The sequence below is a fragment of the Silurus aristotelis genome (assembly GCF_946808225.1).
Source record: "Silurus aristotelis genome assembly, chromosome: 9".
In the NCBI taxonomy this organism is placed as follows: Eukaryota; Metazoa; Chordata; class Actinopteri; order Siluriformes; family Siluridae; genus Silurus; species Silurus aristotelis.
Window position 1 is genome coordinate 29,730,418 of NC_139582.1, and position 17,443 is coordinate 29,747,860.

The window sequence follows — 17,443 nt, forward strand, 5'->3', positions numbered from 1 at the left end:
GATCTTGGTTTTTTATGGCATCCATCATAAGATGGTGCAATAGACAGCATTGACTCTTGACAGCTTCCCGGTTTTGATAGTAATCTTAAGTCACTCTCTGTGTGGAGCATCTTTAAATGTTCTCCAAGAGGGTTCTTTCAGGGTACTACTGTTTTCTTCTACCTCCCACATGAATTAAGGGGTTACTCAAAGTGTAATTGGTGTCTAGGGGTGCAATTTGAGTTGCTCAGGAGGTCAGCAAACACCAAATCTCTGAAATCAGCAGCGTGGTAGCAGTTTGCAGAAGGCTTTTTTAGCATTTAAGCACAAAACTCTTTTCAGATAGTTTCTGATGACAGACTGAAAGTCTGGAGCATCTCTGTATTTTCTCCAAGAGAGTTTCCTTGGCGTTCTACAGTTTCCTTTTACCTCACGCACAAATAAAGGGGTTACCCAAAGTGTGATTGGGTTACGGTTAGGGTTAGGTGCTCAGGAGGGCAGTAAACACCAAATAAATTCAGTGTCATAACTCCGAAGTCGACATGGCCTCAATGAGGTTTGCAAAAATCTTGGAAAAGATGTCAGTTGAGGTTCAACTTTAATGGGTAGATTGGTCTAATTTAAAATCTGTTCATGCTCGTCAACCCTGGTGGATAATTCTTGTTCAGACTTGGCAGTGTGCTAGCAGTTTGCAGAAGGCATTTTTAGCATTTAAGAACAAAACTTTTTTTTAGAGTTTCTGACGGCAGACTGAAAGAACGTCACTGGCTTGAGCAGAGCTCTGACCTCGAGCCCTGTCAAAACTTTTAGATGACTTAGAGTACCATTTGTGGGCCAGACCTAACTACCCAACATCAGTGTTTAAATCACAAGTACCCTTAAGACGAAATGGAATAGAGTATTGAAACAATGTTTTAACATCTACTGAAAAGACTTCACAAAAGAAAAGCGGGGCCTTTTTCATCTTTTCAATTGTCTCGGGGGTACAATTCCCTATTAATACTCTTGAATCTAGAAGAAAAGTTGGGCAAAGAAACAATCCAGACCGTTTGCCTGTCCCTGGGAGAGTGCTGGGCCTATGTAGCTAATACATATTTTACTAAATGTGGCAATTCCTTAAAACAAAACTACAACTAGCCATGCCAGTTAAAGCGATTTCTCATGGAAAGTTGGGAATCAAGCCCTCATGTTCGAAGGAAGAGGGCTGACCATATTGTTCCACTGTCGACTAGCCCCATTTCCCCTACTTTCAAACCAACTCAAATGAAGATTCTTAAACAACTATTTACTGACAAGGTATTCTATGAAACCTTAGCACTGCAACCATAGATTCAGGGTCTCTGGTCTGATTCTAACCTCAATTTAATTTCATGTGGGTTTAGTTTGGTTTTTATCCAGCCACTTAAAAACATGCCACATAATCTAAATTGCTCCCCAAGGTGTAAAAACTGTGGCTTTCATATGATGGACTAGAGTCACATTCAGGATGTATTTCTGCTACACCCCTAAATTCCTGATTGCAACAGGAAGTTGTTGAGGCCTTATTTCTACAGTGAACACTATATTTCCAGCAATTTGATACTGTATTTGTCATCCTTAATATGATAAGTGAACATTCCAGGTGACTATTTTCATTTCAGGATAAAAGTCTGGTTTGAAATTGCATTAGTCTCCAGCATAATCGCCAGTTCAGTATTGCCCCAGTTCAGTATTCGTCCTGCATTTATCATGTGTCTCAAAACAAGACAGGTGGGACATGGCGAATGAGTTCTGAATGAGTTCTTAGCCACGATGTCCGTAAGTACCCTTTCTTTTTTTTCTATTCTTTCAAAGCAGCTCTTCTGTCAGCTTCAAATTATTCTTAGAATCCCTCACTTGCTTCAGGGTAGAGGATATTACTCCTAGGACATGGTGCACTCGTAATTCGAGAAAGGCTCGTGAATCCCAAGTGAATTGTCGTCTTCTTGTACCTATTATCTATCCTTGGGTTTGTTTGTTTTTTTTCATCCACACAATAGCCCAGCTTGCAGCTTTACAAGCTCTTTTTTAAACCTTAAATTCACCTGGTTTACAAGGTTGCAGAACAGGCAACACGGTACAAAGGGAACAAGAAGATTGTAAGCAGCAGGACTGGCTAAAATGAAGGACAAGCTGCTTAGATGTAAATTGTTCAATCTTGTGACTAGCCAGAGCACACACAGGGGCTGTGTCGGATATATTTGCACCTGCAAGACATCACGATGACGAGAACTGAAACCTCTGTTTTTCGTGCATGGATGTGAAAACAAAAAGCAATAGAACAGCTATAATATAACCGTCTCTTCCCTGGTCTACATCTCTTTCCATTTTCAAATCGTTTCACAATAGTACCATTTGTTCCTCAGCTTGAGGAACTGAGAAGACGTAGCAACCAAGTGAAGGGCATTCAGACCTAAATCTGTTGACAGTCCTTCACACACTGACTGGCTCACATAAATGCCATATTCCGTGAGCTCACAGGAAGGTGGTATTTCTGGTTTCCCTTAGATCACCCTCTTCCTTCCTTTTTGGCTTGGAGTTTGGATCAGACAGCTGTACTACACATTTATCTTCGTTCACTCTGTAACTGTGTTTTTTGCCCGAGCAGGGCTGCAGTCTGTACCTTGCTCAAGTACAAACGAACTCCGATATAAATCTAAGCTCATTCAGGAAAACTAATGCAATCTGTCAAACAAGACTCCATTATTCTTTACTAGCACAAAAATGTCTAAAAGAAATGGGTTGTTCCACCTTTCAGGCCTGTAATGAAATATTGGTTGCACTGCTTTGTAATTGTTGCCATCTGGTCTGTTTTTGAAAAGGCTGTAATCTTAATATAGTTACTACTAATCATATTTCTCAGTAAAAAAAAAAAAAAAAAAAAAAGGTTGGTGCTCCCGACCGATCAGAATCCTTGTATATCTATCATCAGCCTCCTGAAGGTCGACTCAGACTTTTGGCATTCAACTCCATTGTATTTGTTTTGAAAATTGTCCTAGCCCAATTACAAGTACATTAGGATGATGCGAGCAAAGAAAAGAAGCATTGTCAGCACCATCTGTAATACATTTCATACGCATATTAACCCCCTGACTTAAACAGCCCTAAATTACCCCAGTTCAACACGATCTACCTCTCTGTCTGCTTCTAGATTTATGATTTGATGCAGTGCACGCTATTATTCACTTCATTCTCTCTCTCTTCCCTGCTAGCACTAAACACAAAAAAGGATTTATAACTAAAATATTCTATTAATTTTCTAAAATATTAATTAACAGCTATAATAGTGGTGGCGAAGAGTAGAAGTAAAAGCTATCGGACATCACGTAGCATAATTTATTGACTTAGCTTGCATTTATTAATAGCAATTCCATTAAAAAAAATGACAAGATAAAAAATAAAATGCAATAAGGAAACAATGCTATCATGTTTATTAGTAATGTTAGACCATGTTCTGGATAAGGTAGATAAGGGGCAGCACCTGGACTGTGTTATACGCTCAGTCTGTCTTGGCGTTTTGGCCTCTGGTGCTGCTTCTTACGGTCCAACCTCGAGAGCATGCTAAGCCTCGAATATTTCAAACATGTGCTTGCAGCAATTAACTTGCAGTAAAGCCTCATTTATCTCCATTACACACGCCTATACATGTCCTAAACCAAACCGTCTCCTGTCCTTCTGATTCGCCAGAGAATATCACTCAATCCAACAAACAGCAGGGAATCGAACAACCGAGACTGGGATTTATACTTATTAGGAGGAGCTACAGCACGAAGCGACCTTCAATAAAGAGTGTTAACGATGTCCTTTTCAGATTTTGAACAAATGTGAAGAGGTTATGGCGGCCCTATCAACACGATATACCTTCAGATTATGTTTGACATGAAATACTCTCGCCCAAAGGCTGCCTCATTGATCTTTGCCTTTCTGGTGCTTAAACTGTTTCTTTTTGTTAAAGGAGATACCACTACACTCTGTGCTAGCACTTTTATAGCTAGCATATATAAATTACATGCTAAAGTACTGCGCTTCACTGCTAGTCTACTATTTACTATTCTACTCTTTAAGTATACACACAAATGCAAGTGTATAAACAAGTAAAAAGCTAGCATACATCACGTCTCTCTGAGCGCTTAGCCTAACTGAATTAGATCAACTTACAAATGTTAGCAAAAAAATAAAAAATGCACTAGTGTATTTCTTTTCAGATGCTAAATAGAATATCTTTACGTTTAACTAGCCTATTAAAGGTTAGACTAACATACCTAAACACTTTGCTGCAAATGTACTTATAGCTAGCAACACAAATCAGACTAGTTTGATCAACTGCTAGGCAATAAAAATTATGCTAGTCAATCCAACTCTTTGACTACTAAAGCATTTCAAAATAAATCTAGCATACTTCAGGCTTGCGTACAAGCGGCAGCATAGCAACGTGAGAGCATTACTTCTTTTCAAGTACTTTTACATATGCTAGCATATAAAACCTGTAGTTAACTAGGTAACATATCTGAAATGAATTTGACATAATTTCTTCCGAAAACAGTGTAAGACTTTATCAAAATCTCTCCTGACACTCGACAGGAGATGTTTGGGAGTTCACAGGTGTGTGTGTGTGTGTGTGTGTGTGTGTGTGTGTGTGTGTGTGTGTGTGTGTGTGTGTGTGTGTGTGTATATACAGATCTATTCTACACAGCAAGGTGGATCTGGAGGTACTCGAGCCGACAAGGAAGAGAAGAGAGTGTGTTAATGGGGCTTTATATCCACCTGGAGTCGAGTAAAGAGTTATGGACTGGGCCCGGGTGCAAGAGCTCCAGCCTGAATCTTTCTCTCTCTCTTTTTTTCCCACTATGTGTGTGTGTGTGTGTGTGTGTGTGTGTAGGCTGAAAGATGAACACTGGCTATTAGAAATCAAAGCTTCAATACATTCTGCTTTAACAATACAGTTCTTTCTAAATAAATTTCCATTTATTTTTTTTATCATTTATTCACAATTGGCTCCTTTTAGACTTGGGGGATTTATTACCTTTCACAGTTAATCAAGACCTTCGGTAGCGTTTGGACGTTAGAGCCAGGTCCGTGCAGCTAAAATTCAGCGAGGTGGTAGATCTCCAAGCAAGCTAGGCTAACTTCATAGCCTTATTTTTATTTTTATTTTTTTTTACCTTAAACATTCACCATTTTCATTCCTAACAAACAAAGAAAGTGGTGTGCCAGCGAATATTTCCAAATATGAATTTTCTAGCGACCTGATTCTGCTTGGGTCATCAGGTTTTGTGATCTGAAAAGCGCTCGCAGATGTAACCCATATGGGCCAGCCCTTAGCCTCGAGCTCCAACTCGTTCGGCCGATTGGATGACAGGAGCAGAAAAGTTCAGAAAAGAGTTTTTTTTCCCCACTTCCTAGTAGAAAGTTGTTAACTCGTTTATGGACGAATCACCATTTGCGACGGTGGACCGGGCTTGATGAGAAAGATGAGAAACTACACCAGCCTTGTAAAAACCCATACGCTGGCACAACGAGAGGCCTCTAAAACATGGACTCAGTGACTCAGTGATCTTTGGCTTCTCCTATTTCTTCACTTTCCACCCTGCATAAATACCAAAGTTCTATGATTACAATTTAAAAACCTTTTTCGAACGGATGAACAATGTGAGTTTAAGGACTGGCAGGACAAAATAAATCAGACCGTTATGTGTGAAGCCATATAATAAAATGTTTTTATTGAAACATGATTTTAAAGAAATTAAAATTTTCTATGTAAAATGAAAATATGCTCCTTTTTTTATATTTAGGGAAGGAGTCGCTAATATCATTGCTTTGTAACCAACAAAGGTAAAGCTATTACTTGAGAAAGTTTTCAGGACTTCTTCAGTGGCATTAAAAGTGTGTGTCCAGTGGATGTTAGACTTCTAATCGGAAGGTCATGGGTTCAAATCCCAGCACTAACCTGACTTTTGCTCAGCTGTGCAAACGAGGTAACTAAGTCGTTCTCCACAAGGGTGTCTACTGAAGGCCACACAGTTTATTGTAAATATGTTGGAGGGGGAAAATGACCATTTTGTTACAGCTGGTTCATACTTCTGTGAAAGGAGACACTCATAAACAAAATGGCTAACTAAGCAAATGGACATAAATAACATGCAAACGTTCAAACAAATAATAATACACACCTCTGCCCCCCGAGCTGATTGGCTCCTTTTTTAATTGTTTTATTAAAGGAATGGGAGTTACATGACAGTCTATTTATATATCCACTCTGCTCATCGTCTTCACTTGATTCTGAATGTTCCAGTTAGCTGTCTGCTAGTTATCAGTCAAATCGAGGAACTCCGCCATTCATTTGTTATTACCATTCTCTTTGAACTATTTCCATTTAGATTTGTATAAAAATGCATACCAAGGCATACCAAAGTGCTATTTAATATATACCTACAACCCCACCCCCAAAAAAAACCAAACAGATGCCTCATGGCTGTGGTTCCAAAAATGCTCCTCTAGAATATAAAACCGAAAAATGATTTCCACTGCCTTCCTGCACAAAGTATTGAAGGAGGCTCACGCACAGTGGCCTCTTGACATGTGGAAATCTTACCTTAAATATGATTAACGTCTTAATATTTACTCGTCCTCATTATTTCAGACAGGGCCACTTGTTATCTCCTGCCAGAACATTCACTCCCTTAAAAGCAGTAGCTCCTGAGGAAGCTGTAAACCATCAAGTCTCCTGACAATTTAAAAAAAAATTGTTGGCCTGCTCTTCTTTCAGCTTGTGCTCTTTAATCCCCCCCCCCCCCCAAAAAAAACCCGCTCCACAAAATTGTTAGCGCTCGTGGCTGTGGTAGCTGTCGTTTTTCATTTTTTATGACTTTATTTGTGCAAAAATCAAACCCCCGATTTTGCTTTGCTTGTTCGAAGCCATGAGTTATAGTTCTATAACGTCTTGGTTGAATTTCACGAGTATTTTGTTCCCTCTGGTTCCAAAGAATTTGACTGAACTGGAGACCACTGCATTAGTAGATCTAGAAAATGAAGACATCTTAATTTGGTGATATTCTGCTTCTAATTTATCAAATTTTATGACTCATCTTTAATTAATCAAGCGAGAACTTGGTTTGTTGGTGTGCTTTTGCCTCCTTTTCCAACCGTTGCTTGGTGAAGAATAAATAATTTGCAATAAGTTGGTTGGTGTGTAAGTTTTTGTCTCAGTGTGAGGCTGCTCAAGATCTCTGAGGATGGATTTGAGCTGTAATTAATATGAACAGTCTACTACAATGTCTGAGGAGCACAGTTGCTCACACCTCAGGGTTATGGAATGAATGGACTTTCAGTGTTGAAGAATTTCAGCTTCCCTTTTGAGTCTGGTTCCTCTCAAGATTCTTCCTTATTTCATCTCATGGAGTTTTTCCTTGCCAAATTTGACTCACTCATTAGCGGAAAATTTGTTGATTCTTTTTTAATCGCTTCAATTCTGTAAAGCTGCTTTGTTACAATGTTCTAAAAGCGCTCTACAAATAAAAATGAAGTAAATTGAACTGAAAACATGATTGCCGCCACATCATGGCCATCATAATCCCCCATCTAACCTTCTTCTTGGATCAGAGTATTGAATACAATTTGACCCCCGGCTCAAATGCTTTAAATGTTTCTTGGTGAAGTTAGTTAACACCACTGACACACAGACTCAGCTCAAACATCTGTGGCAGAGCTCCAAAAACACGCCGGATGTCATCCTGGATCAAGTGGACAGGTGCGGGTAAAGAAAATGAAGAAGGCTCGTTAATGTTCTCCAAACGTAGCTAGATCAGTAAGCTCCTGTTATGTTTGTTTAGATTCGACAGCAGCGTGGCGTAACTATCGGCTATTGCGTTTCAACACACCGTCAATCCGACTTCCTGTTTAGAAAACAGGAGGCATGCGAATGTACACAATCCAAACACGATTCTCAAAGTGAGAGTTACAGTGTTTCAACTTCGGGTCGACCGACACTTCTACAAAACCACGTCTATTCTCAAGTTATTTCAATTTCTAGCACACAAACCGAGTTTTTCTCACATGCTCCACAGATCACCTGTAAATTCCTGTGCACTTTTTAATTACACACCGAAAAATATGATTATCCAGAAGTTAAAAAGAGATCTTTGAAATAAGCTGGACAGCTGACAGTTTTCCAGTAGCGGGACTTGCCGTTTCGAACAAACACAGCCATGACTTTGCAGTGACGAGCCGTTACCGTGAATCAAGTGTTGATGTTCCATGAAAAGTCCGAACGCCAAGGACAAAAACTTTTTCCCGTTGCCATGCGAATCTGCAACGCGTGCATCTCTAACGAGGGCCTGTGCATGTTTTTACGGCAAATTGAAACCTATTCAACTGTCATCGCAAAGACATAAAGTTCCTGACTCATAGATGGATCCGCAAGCCAATTCTTTTTTTTTTCCCCATTTGCTCAGAGCTGTTTGAAGTAAAACGCAATTTTTTATTAAAGCGTTCCTCTTTAAATGATCAATAATAATAATAAAACTAATAAAGATTTATTTTCAACATTTAGTTTAACTAGGGTAAGCTTTGGCTAGAGTTCTTGTTTGCAGCCAGAGATAAAGTGAATAGGAAAAACCAATAAACATCTGACACAACTTTAGCAGGACACTGATGCTTCTGTGTGGCTAACTAGAAGCCCTGAACCACTAATGAAAGTGTAACTCGCAGCACCAACTGTTTAACCACTCCAGCTCATTCCATGTGCCAGCGATTCTCTAGGAACTTTATTAGGAGCACATTCCTTTCCAAACTACAAAGGTCATGACCTCAGAGTCTTCAAACGTAGGTACAAACGCTGGCGAATGATTTGCGGTGTATTGCTTCCAGTACATCATTATTTAGCCTGTTTCTCTGTCTTTACACCAAATGGTTGTTTAAATGATTTACAAAAACTAAGAATATTATAAAAGACATTGTCCAGACCCACCTTTTGTTTGGGTAGACGAATTTTGTTTTTGGATCCTTTTACTTCATACATAAGATGTTGTGCATCGTGTAAGATAAATGAACAACGTCTGGAAAACATATGGCGAGAACGGGGTTGGAGGCACCGTGCGCCAAATGGCGAACAACCAACAACGGATTTCTCACAACATGATCGGTCTGTGGTCCTGCTTTGGCTCGGAGAGAGCAGATATTTGGATCATGGAATAAAATATACAGTTGTAAAAAAATGTACAAAAAGAATAAAGAAAGAGTGATTAACGAGTTTCCGGGTTCTGAAGCAATTGTTGTCATACACGTCATGTTTGCAGCCAAAAAAATAATATAGAGTTTAATTCCACCATATTTAGTTCTATGCAGTTGATTTTTTTACCTCAGAAACACAGGCTAAAACCTAAATAGACCTGTACCAGTGTATAGTTAGCATGAAAATTCTGGTTTTTCTTTTAGTTTTTCCTTTTACACGAGCTATAGCATGACAGCAGCTTGTGAGTCACATTCCAACTTGCAGCCCCGGGATTAGAGCCAGTGACCTTTTCAGGTTCTGTTCCTGATCCTTGACTGCCTGAACCGTAATCCGAAATCTTGACTAAAGGCCAAACCAAACACTCTTGCATTGTATTCTTAAAAAAGCAGCACTTAAAAAGCAGCAGTTGAAGATACATGCCAGAGTAGCTCTCTTAATGACCACCAACGATGGCTTGTGTAAGTAATCACCCCCCAGCTTGAGCCTTAGAACAGTTTACTACCTGGTGGGTTAGTCAGAGAAGTACCCAGGGGAAGGGTAAATCTGAAGAAGCTCTTCAGAATTTGATAAGATATCAACGGACCCTTTGAATTTGATAGAAACCAAACACTATGAAGCATGGTGGTGGTCGTATTGTGTTGTACCGTTGGCCTCTTGGTTGGCATTTCTGCCTAATGCTTTTGGAGTCTCCGATGATCTACTTATTTAATAATGGATTTCTACTCAGCTCATGTAACTCCCATAATTGCTCACAGATTTTCTGAGATATCATGTTTGATCCCTCCTGCAGATTAATGACATCAAATCCTAAATCCATTGAATACTCTGTAAAGGTAAGAGAGAAGGAATACATGCTTGAAAATGACTTCCAGGGGCGAAAAAGTGCCACAGGTACAATTCATTCGCTGAGAAGAAAAGACAAAAGACAAGACACACTATTCCATCTTCCAGTTCAGTCATTTTCTCTTTGACGCTAATCCCCGAGCCGTGCTTGATGCGGTTTCCTGTCAGCACCAGGATATCCTTCGCATTACTCATCTCGGATTGGCGAGTATCCATATGCTTTTGGGAAATAATCATTCTACAGGATTTATACTGAACGTTTTTATTGATCAGTTCCTTGTTAAAGCTCACTCCCATGTTACTCGTTTGTTTATGTGCAAGCTGAATGGATTGAACCGAAACCCTTGATAATTTACCAACCAATAGATGTATAAATAATGTTACATTACATGCACAGTGAATTTTTGAACACCCCATTTCACAAGTAGTCTGCTGTTATAACAACCTCCACTCTACTGAAGATTTTGTAGAGATTTTCCGCTCATTCAGCTACAAGGGTGTTTGTAAAGTGAGGTTTTGGTGTAGGTAAGGAGGCCCAGGGTTGCAGCATTACAGCAGGAGATCCACTCCAACCCAGGTACAGCATATCGCCATGGAGCTGGCTTTGTGCACAGGGGCATTGTCATGCTGAAACAGGTTTGGGTCTTCTAGTTCAATCGAAGGAAAGACATCCTATACAGTTTTGTGTGCTAACAGTTTGCAGTAGAACCACAGATAGCTGGAAAAGTCAGGAAATCAGGCGTCCCAATATTTTTTCTTTTTTTTGGTCATACAGTTTGCGCTGCATTTCTAAATCACAATTTAAGGCTCCCAACTGATGCTCTTGGTGGTTCCCGTCTTGTCGAATTTTTTTGTAAGGTTTACCCAAAGCAAACCAGTACAACTTTAACACAATCCCGCTTGCTTGAGACAACACCAAGCTAGCCACAAGCCGCTAACCGCTATCATAAAAATCCTAAAAAACGATCGCCAACAAAAACACTTCGCTCTCGAGGCATCGGAGGAATGCAGTATTTTTTCAGCTGCGGCTCTCTGAACCGGGGAGATTTTTCAATTTTTATTTATTTATACTAATATTACTAATTACTATTATTGATTTATTTTAGTTACCTGTTCGTACACTTTGTTTTGGAAAAGAAAAAAAAAAAAACTTATTCAATACGGAAGAAAAGCTAACAATATGATTCAATAAAAAAATAATAATTATAAATTACAAATATTGATTGAAAATAAAAAATATATAATTAGTAGTACAATGATTGCAAAAGATAATAAAATAATAAATAATACAAAAATGAAACCAAAAAATAAACAAAGACAAAATAAATAAATATATTATCAATTAATTAATTTTTGAACATTCAAATAATATAGATATTTTCAATGTTTTTTTCAGAAATTACATAACTTTTCTGGGGGCCTATAAATAAATAAATTACTGCTTTGGTTAACATTTATGGAAGGAGTCTCCAGTGGCAGTGATGTATGTAGCAAGTCAGAGGTAAAGTTGTAAAGCTGTAAAATTTCTCCCCATGGTTAATAAATTTAAGAGAGGGAGGGGGTGCTGGGGGGTGGGTCAGGGGTATAGTTGTATTTCATTTCTTATGCATTATTTCTTAAAATACATCTCTTTAACAGAAAAAAATTAATAAATAAAAAGATCCCAGACCAATGAAAGAGGAAAAGGAGAAACCTTGAGTCCGCTCGGTATTTATGGAAGTCTGATCCATACACATCTGTCTCCAAAGTGGATACACAAACAGTCTCGAATTTGGCAGCAATCAGGAGACTCCGCTGCTCATAATGACCCTAGCAGAAAATCTCAACACCGTCATCCATCTCTCTTTCTCTCTTTCTCCATCTCGCTGCCTTTTTCCTCTTTCGTTCCTTCTTCCTTGCTCATCTTTCATTCCTTTTTGACAGTCCAGGGCACACACAGAGCAGGCCAGATTTTACAGCTGCTAAAAGCCTGTGCCGTTTATAGAGGCGGCTGGAGGAGCCATTATGAGCACGAGGGTGCGTTTCCCCTCTTCCTTCGCTCACATATATGGATTTTGTTGGGTTTTTTTTGTTTTCTTTCTTTATCTTATTTTTTTGGAAGGGGTGTAATCCTACTGCTCAATTTCTCCCAAACCCTGACTGCACATTAAGCATTTCTGCGTTTCAGTAAAGATCTCAGTTCCAGAGTGCCATAAAGGGACGCAGGGAGGAAAAAAAAAAAAGAGCTGAGACCTTGACAGCCATCAGTGGAGCTGCTCGGGCCTACAGTGAGATCACAGCTGAGGCATGCAGGGATACCGCAAACAGTCCTGGCTGTCCCCACACTTTTCACATACGATTCCTTTCCTCCTGTCTTGGAAAAACAGAGAGTGAAAATGCCCGAGAGTAAACAAAGAGTTTTATCCACTCCACCATGAGGTTTGCATCGTGTCTCACCTCAACAGCACGTTAATTACGTATAAATACCACAGAAATACAAAAAGATCAATCATTAGAAACCGTGTGGTTTAATATTAACGCTTATCCCAGACATTAGCGTCTCCATGCCGGATGAGACAGGAGGGACTTTTCCTGTTCCACTTATCGCGCAACAGGTGTCACTGTGATATGTCTGCTAGAGAATGTCGGAGAACATGTTTTACACCAGCAGGACAGATGTTCAGCCGTCTGTCTGACTGTCTGTCTGTCACTCACTTCCTGATTGACTCCAGAAAGAAAAAATACATCCAGACACAAAGAGAGTCTGAGACACACAATGTATATTTTTGTCTCTGTCTTGTTCTCTGTCTGTCTGTTTCAGTTTTTCTCTGTCTTTCTCTGGCTCTGTTTTATTACTCTCTCTCTCTTTCTCTCTCTCTCTCTCTTTGTCTGTATTTGTGTTTCAGTTTCTCTTTGTCTCTGTCTCAGAGCCTTTCTGAATGAGACTCTCTCTCTCTGTCTCTCTGTCTGTCTCTCTCTCTTTCTCAGTCCAAGTCTCTTTCTGCCTCTGTCTCTCTCTCTTTTTTGTCTCTCTCTCTGCTGCTGATTTAGTCTTTTTCTTTGTCTTTCTCTGGCTATGTTTTAGAGTCATTCTCTGTTCGTCTTTCTCTTTCTCACTTTCCCTCTGTTTCAGTCTTTCACTCACATTGTGTCTGTCTTTTTCTGTCTCAGTTTCATTCTCTCTCTCTCTCTCTCTCTCTCTCTCTCTCTCTCTCTCTCTCTCTCTCTCTCTCTCTCTCTCTCTCTCTCACTCACTCACTCACTCACTCACTGTCTTTTTCTGTCTCAGTCTCTCTCTTTCTCTGCCACTGTTTCAGTCTTTCTTTCTTTGCCTCTGAGGTAAACAATAATAGCACTTTTCTTTGCCAGCTACTCCCTGGTGTCATGCTCTTTTTGTACTCATAGCTCTATGCCAGTACTTGATCTTTAGCCCAATAATGCAATATGCTAGGATTTGTATTCTGTCCTTTCTTAGCTCTATGCTAACCTAAACATTGTATATTGCAGATTTATGCTAGTTGTACACCTGCCTCTACTAACATGCTAGTCGCACATAGCACTTTCTAGCTACCTGGTCACTAAGGGTTGCCATGTCTTTTGAGTATATGCCCTTTTTCTCCTGGTTTAGCTTTGGTTGGGACAAAAGAAAAGAAAAAAAAAACATTTTGGAGGCAATACTTGTGTTTCTGATTCTAACTTTTTTGGAGAGACATAGATGCTGGGGGTTTTCCTGTTGTTATGAGTTCATCATTTGTGGGTTTCATTGCAGGCTACAGCAGAAGTGACGGGGGGAAAAGTGCTCATGGGTGTAAATGAATAGATGGGAAAAAGAGAATGGGTGTGTGTGAGAGAGTGTGTGTCATATCCAAGTGCCAGGTTTCCCCAGTAGACGCTACATAGTGATAGCTAGCAAAACATTACATTGGAAAAATAGGACTGTGAAAACGATGATGTCGTTACTGTACAAAGCAAGTCATGAAATTGTTCACAGATGAAACAAACTGGATTCAAAAGCAAAAAGTAGAGAGGCAGAGACGTAAGCACAAAACAAGAGAGATACAGCATACAAACTTACAATCGGCATGAACTGAACCTCTTTAAAATGAAAATGGACGAGGTCTGTACGCCCCACTTACGCTCCAGAGACAACTGGTTCTAAGTTGTAGCTCAGTTTCTTGGTGAATGTTGCATCAATTGAACATATTGCACATTGTACCTTTCTTATGTAAAGTGAAGATATTTTTCTCTTTCAACTTGCCTCATTTTCCCTTGGCGTTTGTTTACTTCATTGAAACGTCGTGGCAATGACACACAAAAAAGGTCGTTTTTGAAAGCCTCGCATTTTCTGTGATGTAAATTTACTTTGGAGTGTGTTTTCAAAAGGCTACGATTTCGCTGACTTTCGCTTCAGTGGACGGAAGGTCAAATCGTTAAAAAAAATGTGCGTTTTCAAATGAAACGTATTAGTGTGGATATGACCACAGAGTCATACTTCCATTCTTACCACAGGACTCATTTCAATTTGAAAATCTGCTGACATTCAGCATCTCCGTCAGACCAAGTGATTTTCGACTGAGCAAGGTAATCAGTTTGAGGGAGTCTGGTTTAGAGCTCTCAAGCTCTTTACTATTACACATGGAAGTGTTTGCTTCTCCAAACTTGGCAGCACGACATACCGTTATGGTCCTGATCCCAGAAACCTGGTTTGTTAACACAAACAGCGCTCCAGTAATCTCGCTGTCATTATTTGCATCCACAGGAGACCAAGAATTAATGATCTCTGAGCGAATAGTCAGGGAGCAGCCAAAAATGGAAGTCGTGGTCGACGAGGGAGAGAAAAGTGTTAATCTTGTGTTCGGGCTGGAAGATTTCAATGACACCCCGGCCACCATTGAAAAGGGGAGCAGAAATAGATGGACAGTCGGGGAAAAAAAAAACCCATCGGACTTGCAGTTGGGTAACTAAGACGTATTGCTGGGTGAAGTTGTTTCACACATTTTGAAAGAAATCAGCCAGGGCAGCGAAGAAAACTTTCCACCAGCCTACGGAACTGTAACTGCCATGGAAATAAAAATGTGGAGCAGAATTCATGGCCAAGCTCCTGCCATGTAACAAGACTGGCACTGCCAGCTGCCCGGAACTGACTGAAACTGCCTTACGTCCGGTTGTCTGCCATACATCTGCGGAATGTGCTTCTGATTAGGTGTGTGTTCATGTGCTTGGTGTCATGAGCAAAGTGCAGAGGGACTGAAGTTTGGATTTCAAATGTCAAACACTGATGACGGCCCTCTCGAGAGCTCAGCTGAGCAAAATCCCACCTGCAAAGGGAGAACCTCACACAAAGCACTCGGGCCTCCAGTGGTAATAAAAAGGAGCTTGCATAAAAACAGCTCTGCTGGTTCAATTTACAAGGAAACCATTAAAATACTACTAAAAAGAATTGACATTTACAATTTACAAAATTTACAAAAAAAGGTACATTTTACTTGTCAAATATACCTTACAACACAGTGAAATACTTTCTTTGCATGTCCAAGCGGAGGACGCTTGGGAAGCTGGGGCACAGCACAGGGTCAGCCATGATACAGCACCCCTTGAGAACAGAGGGTTAAGGGTTTAGCTCAAATACCCAAGAGTGACAGCTTAAAGAAACCTGGGCTTGAACCCCCAACCTTTCAATCAGTTACCCAGAGGCTAAACTAACAGAAATCAGTGACTAAATATATTACACTGTATATTTTCTATATAAATCTGTATTGTTCACCAATGAGGGTTTATGGTGGGTTTAAAAGCATCGCATCTTGTTAATTAAATTCTTGCGGAATTTCTATTAAAACCCAAACCAGACATGATCGTTCTTTACTAATGAAGAAAAAGAAGCAAAGGAAACTAACTTTTCCGCACGTCATGCCATACTCTTTGTCTTTCTTTCCTCTGCGGCTTCTTTCTCAGGTCCGGTCAAAGCCTCAGGCACAGGTAAATTTGTGCTCTTTCTTTCGACAATAACTCAATCTCACCTTCCTTTCCTAGGAAGGTTTTGTCTTCCTCTGGTCGTCACCATGGTGACTCCATTTTCCCATAATTCAGTCGAGGACTGCGGAGGAAAATTCCAGCCGTCACAATCGGTTCGCGTCAAATTCACCTGCTCAAAACATTTGGCTTATGGTTATTCTCGAGATGAAGTACAATTCTCCTAGACACATGGTATATCATGCTAGCTGTCCTTGCTAGCTATCGGATGCAAAATTCACTACCAAGGGAGTTCACCGTGTGTGTGTGTGTGTGTGTGTGTGTGTGTGTGTGTGTGTGTGTGTGTGTGTGTGGCTCAGTCCCATTGCCTGCAACTAATGGTCATTTTCTAGAACTTTATATGAATTCTCAGTAACCCCATCACCTTGACATTAAAACCAATATCCTTCATGGACACTCCTCAGACATATGTGCCATATTTAGGGAAAGTGCAAGTCAGATGCATCCATTGGTCTCCTGTTTCCTCTGTGTACTGAACTGTTTATAAGAACTGTAGCAACACTCCTTCTGAAATGCCCGAGGCCCTTGCAGGCTTCCTTAAAAAGTGTAAACTGATGTAAAACAGACAGAGTGCAACTTCCTATTTGGATGCCAGTTGCTGTCACTGTCCTTCTTCATCTTTAATTTTGGGTCATTTTATTCTTTAGCCAAACTTCTGGATGTCCACAATATATAACTATAAAAACTAAACACCTACACTTCAGAGTATTAAGGTTTTCAGAAGTTTAGTGTACTGGAATATATGGGTTAGTGTTCTCAGTCTAGTCTTTGTATTTACTTGTCATGCTTTGTTGTTGATCTTAAACAAGGGTTTCTAAAAAAAAAAAAGAACACCATAATCAATGTAACAATGTACAAATGAAACCAACTAGTTGAAGCTAAGATTTGGCTTTGATACATATTTAAGAGCTTTTGGCTCTAGCATTCATTTGGACTTGACAATGGCTTAGACTCCGTTAAGACTTGGTCCTGACTCGATCTTGGCTAGTCTGGTTTTGGACTTGATAATGGTAGTTTCGCAGACAGCCATAACTTCAATGTTTTATAGGAACAAGTGAAGCTCAAGAAGCTGGAATTAAGTGCAGGTACAATTTTATGTTTCTCTTTTCCCAGAACATGGGTGCTTGAGGTTGAACTTCCTGGTGCAGGCAGAGCAGTTTATAGATTTATTCTCTAGACACTAAGGTGGTTTTACAATGTATGTAAGCTGCCTTGTCACCTGTGATTTCAAGACTCTTGTGTGCCTCTACAGCAAGCAATTCAGAACATTCTCCTCATGCACGTCTGCAAGCTTGTTCTCTGGGGTATCTAAGAGAGTACCTTGACAGACATCATAACACTACCATGGGGAGGTGGTACCCCTGG

The 17,443-nt window shown here is 39.9% G+C and overlaps 1 protein-coding gene across 1 annotated transcript in view; it reads right to left on the reverse strand.

The window, feature by feature from the left end:
• abi3bpb (ABI family, member 3 (NESH) binding protein b) overlaps positions 1–16,102 on the reverse strand; it is a 42,713-nt gene extending 26,611 nt beyond the window's left edge. Inside the window, exon 1 of the mRNA XM_083551507.1 lies at positions 15,943–16,102. The gene's annotated coding sequence lies outside the window, so the exon portion shown is untranslated. The remainder of the gene's footprint in view (positions 1–15,942) is intronic.
• Positions 16,103–17,443: the final 1,341 nt, after the last annotated feature.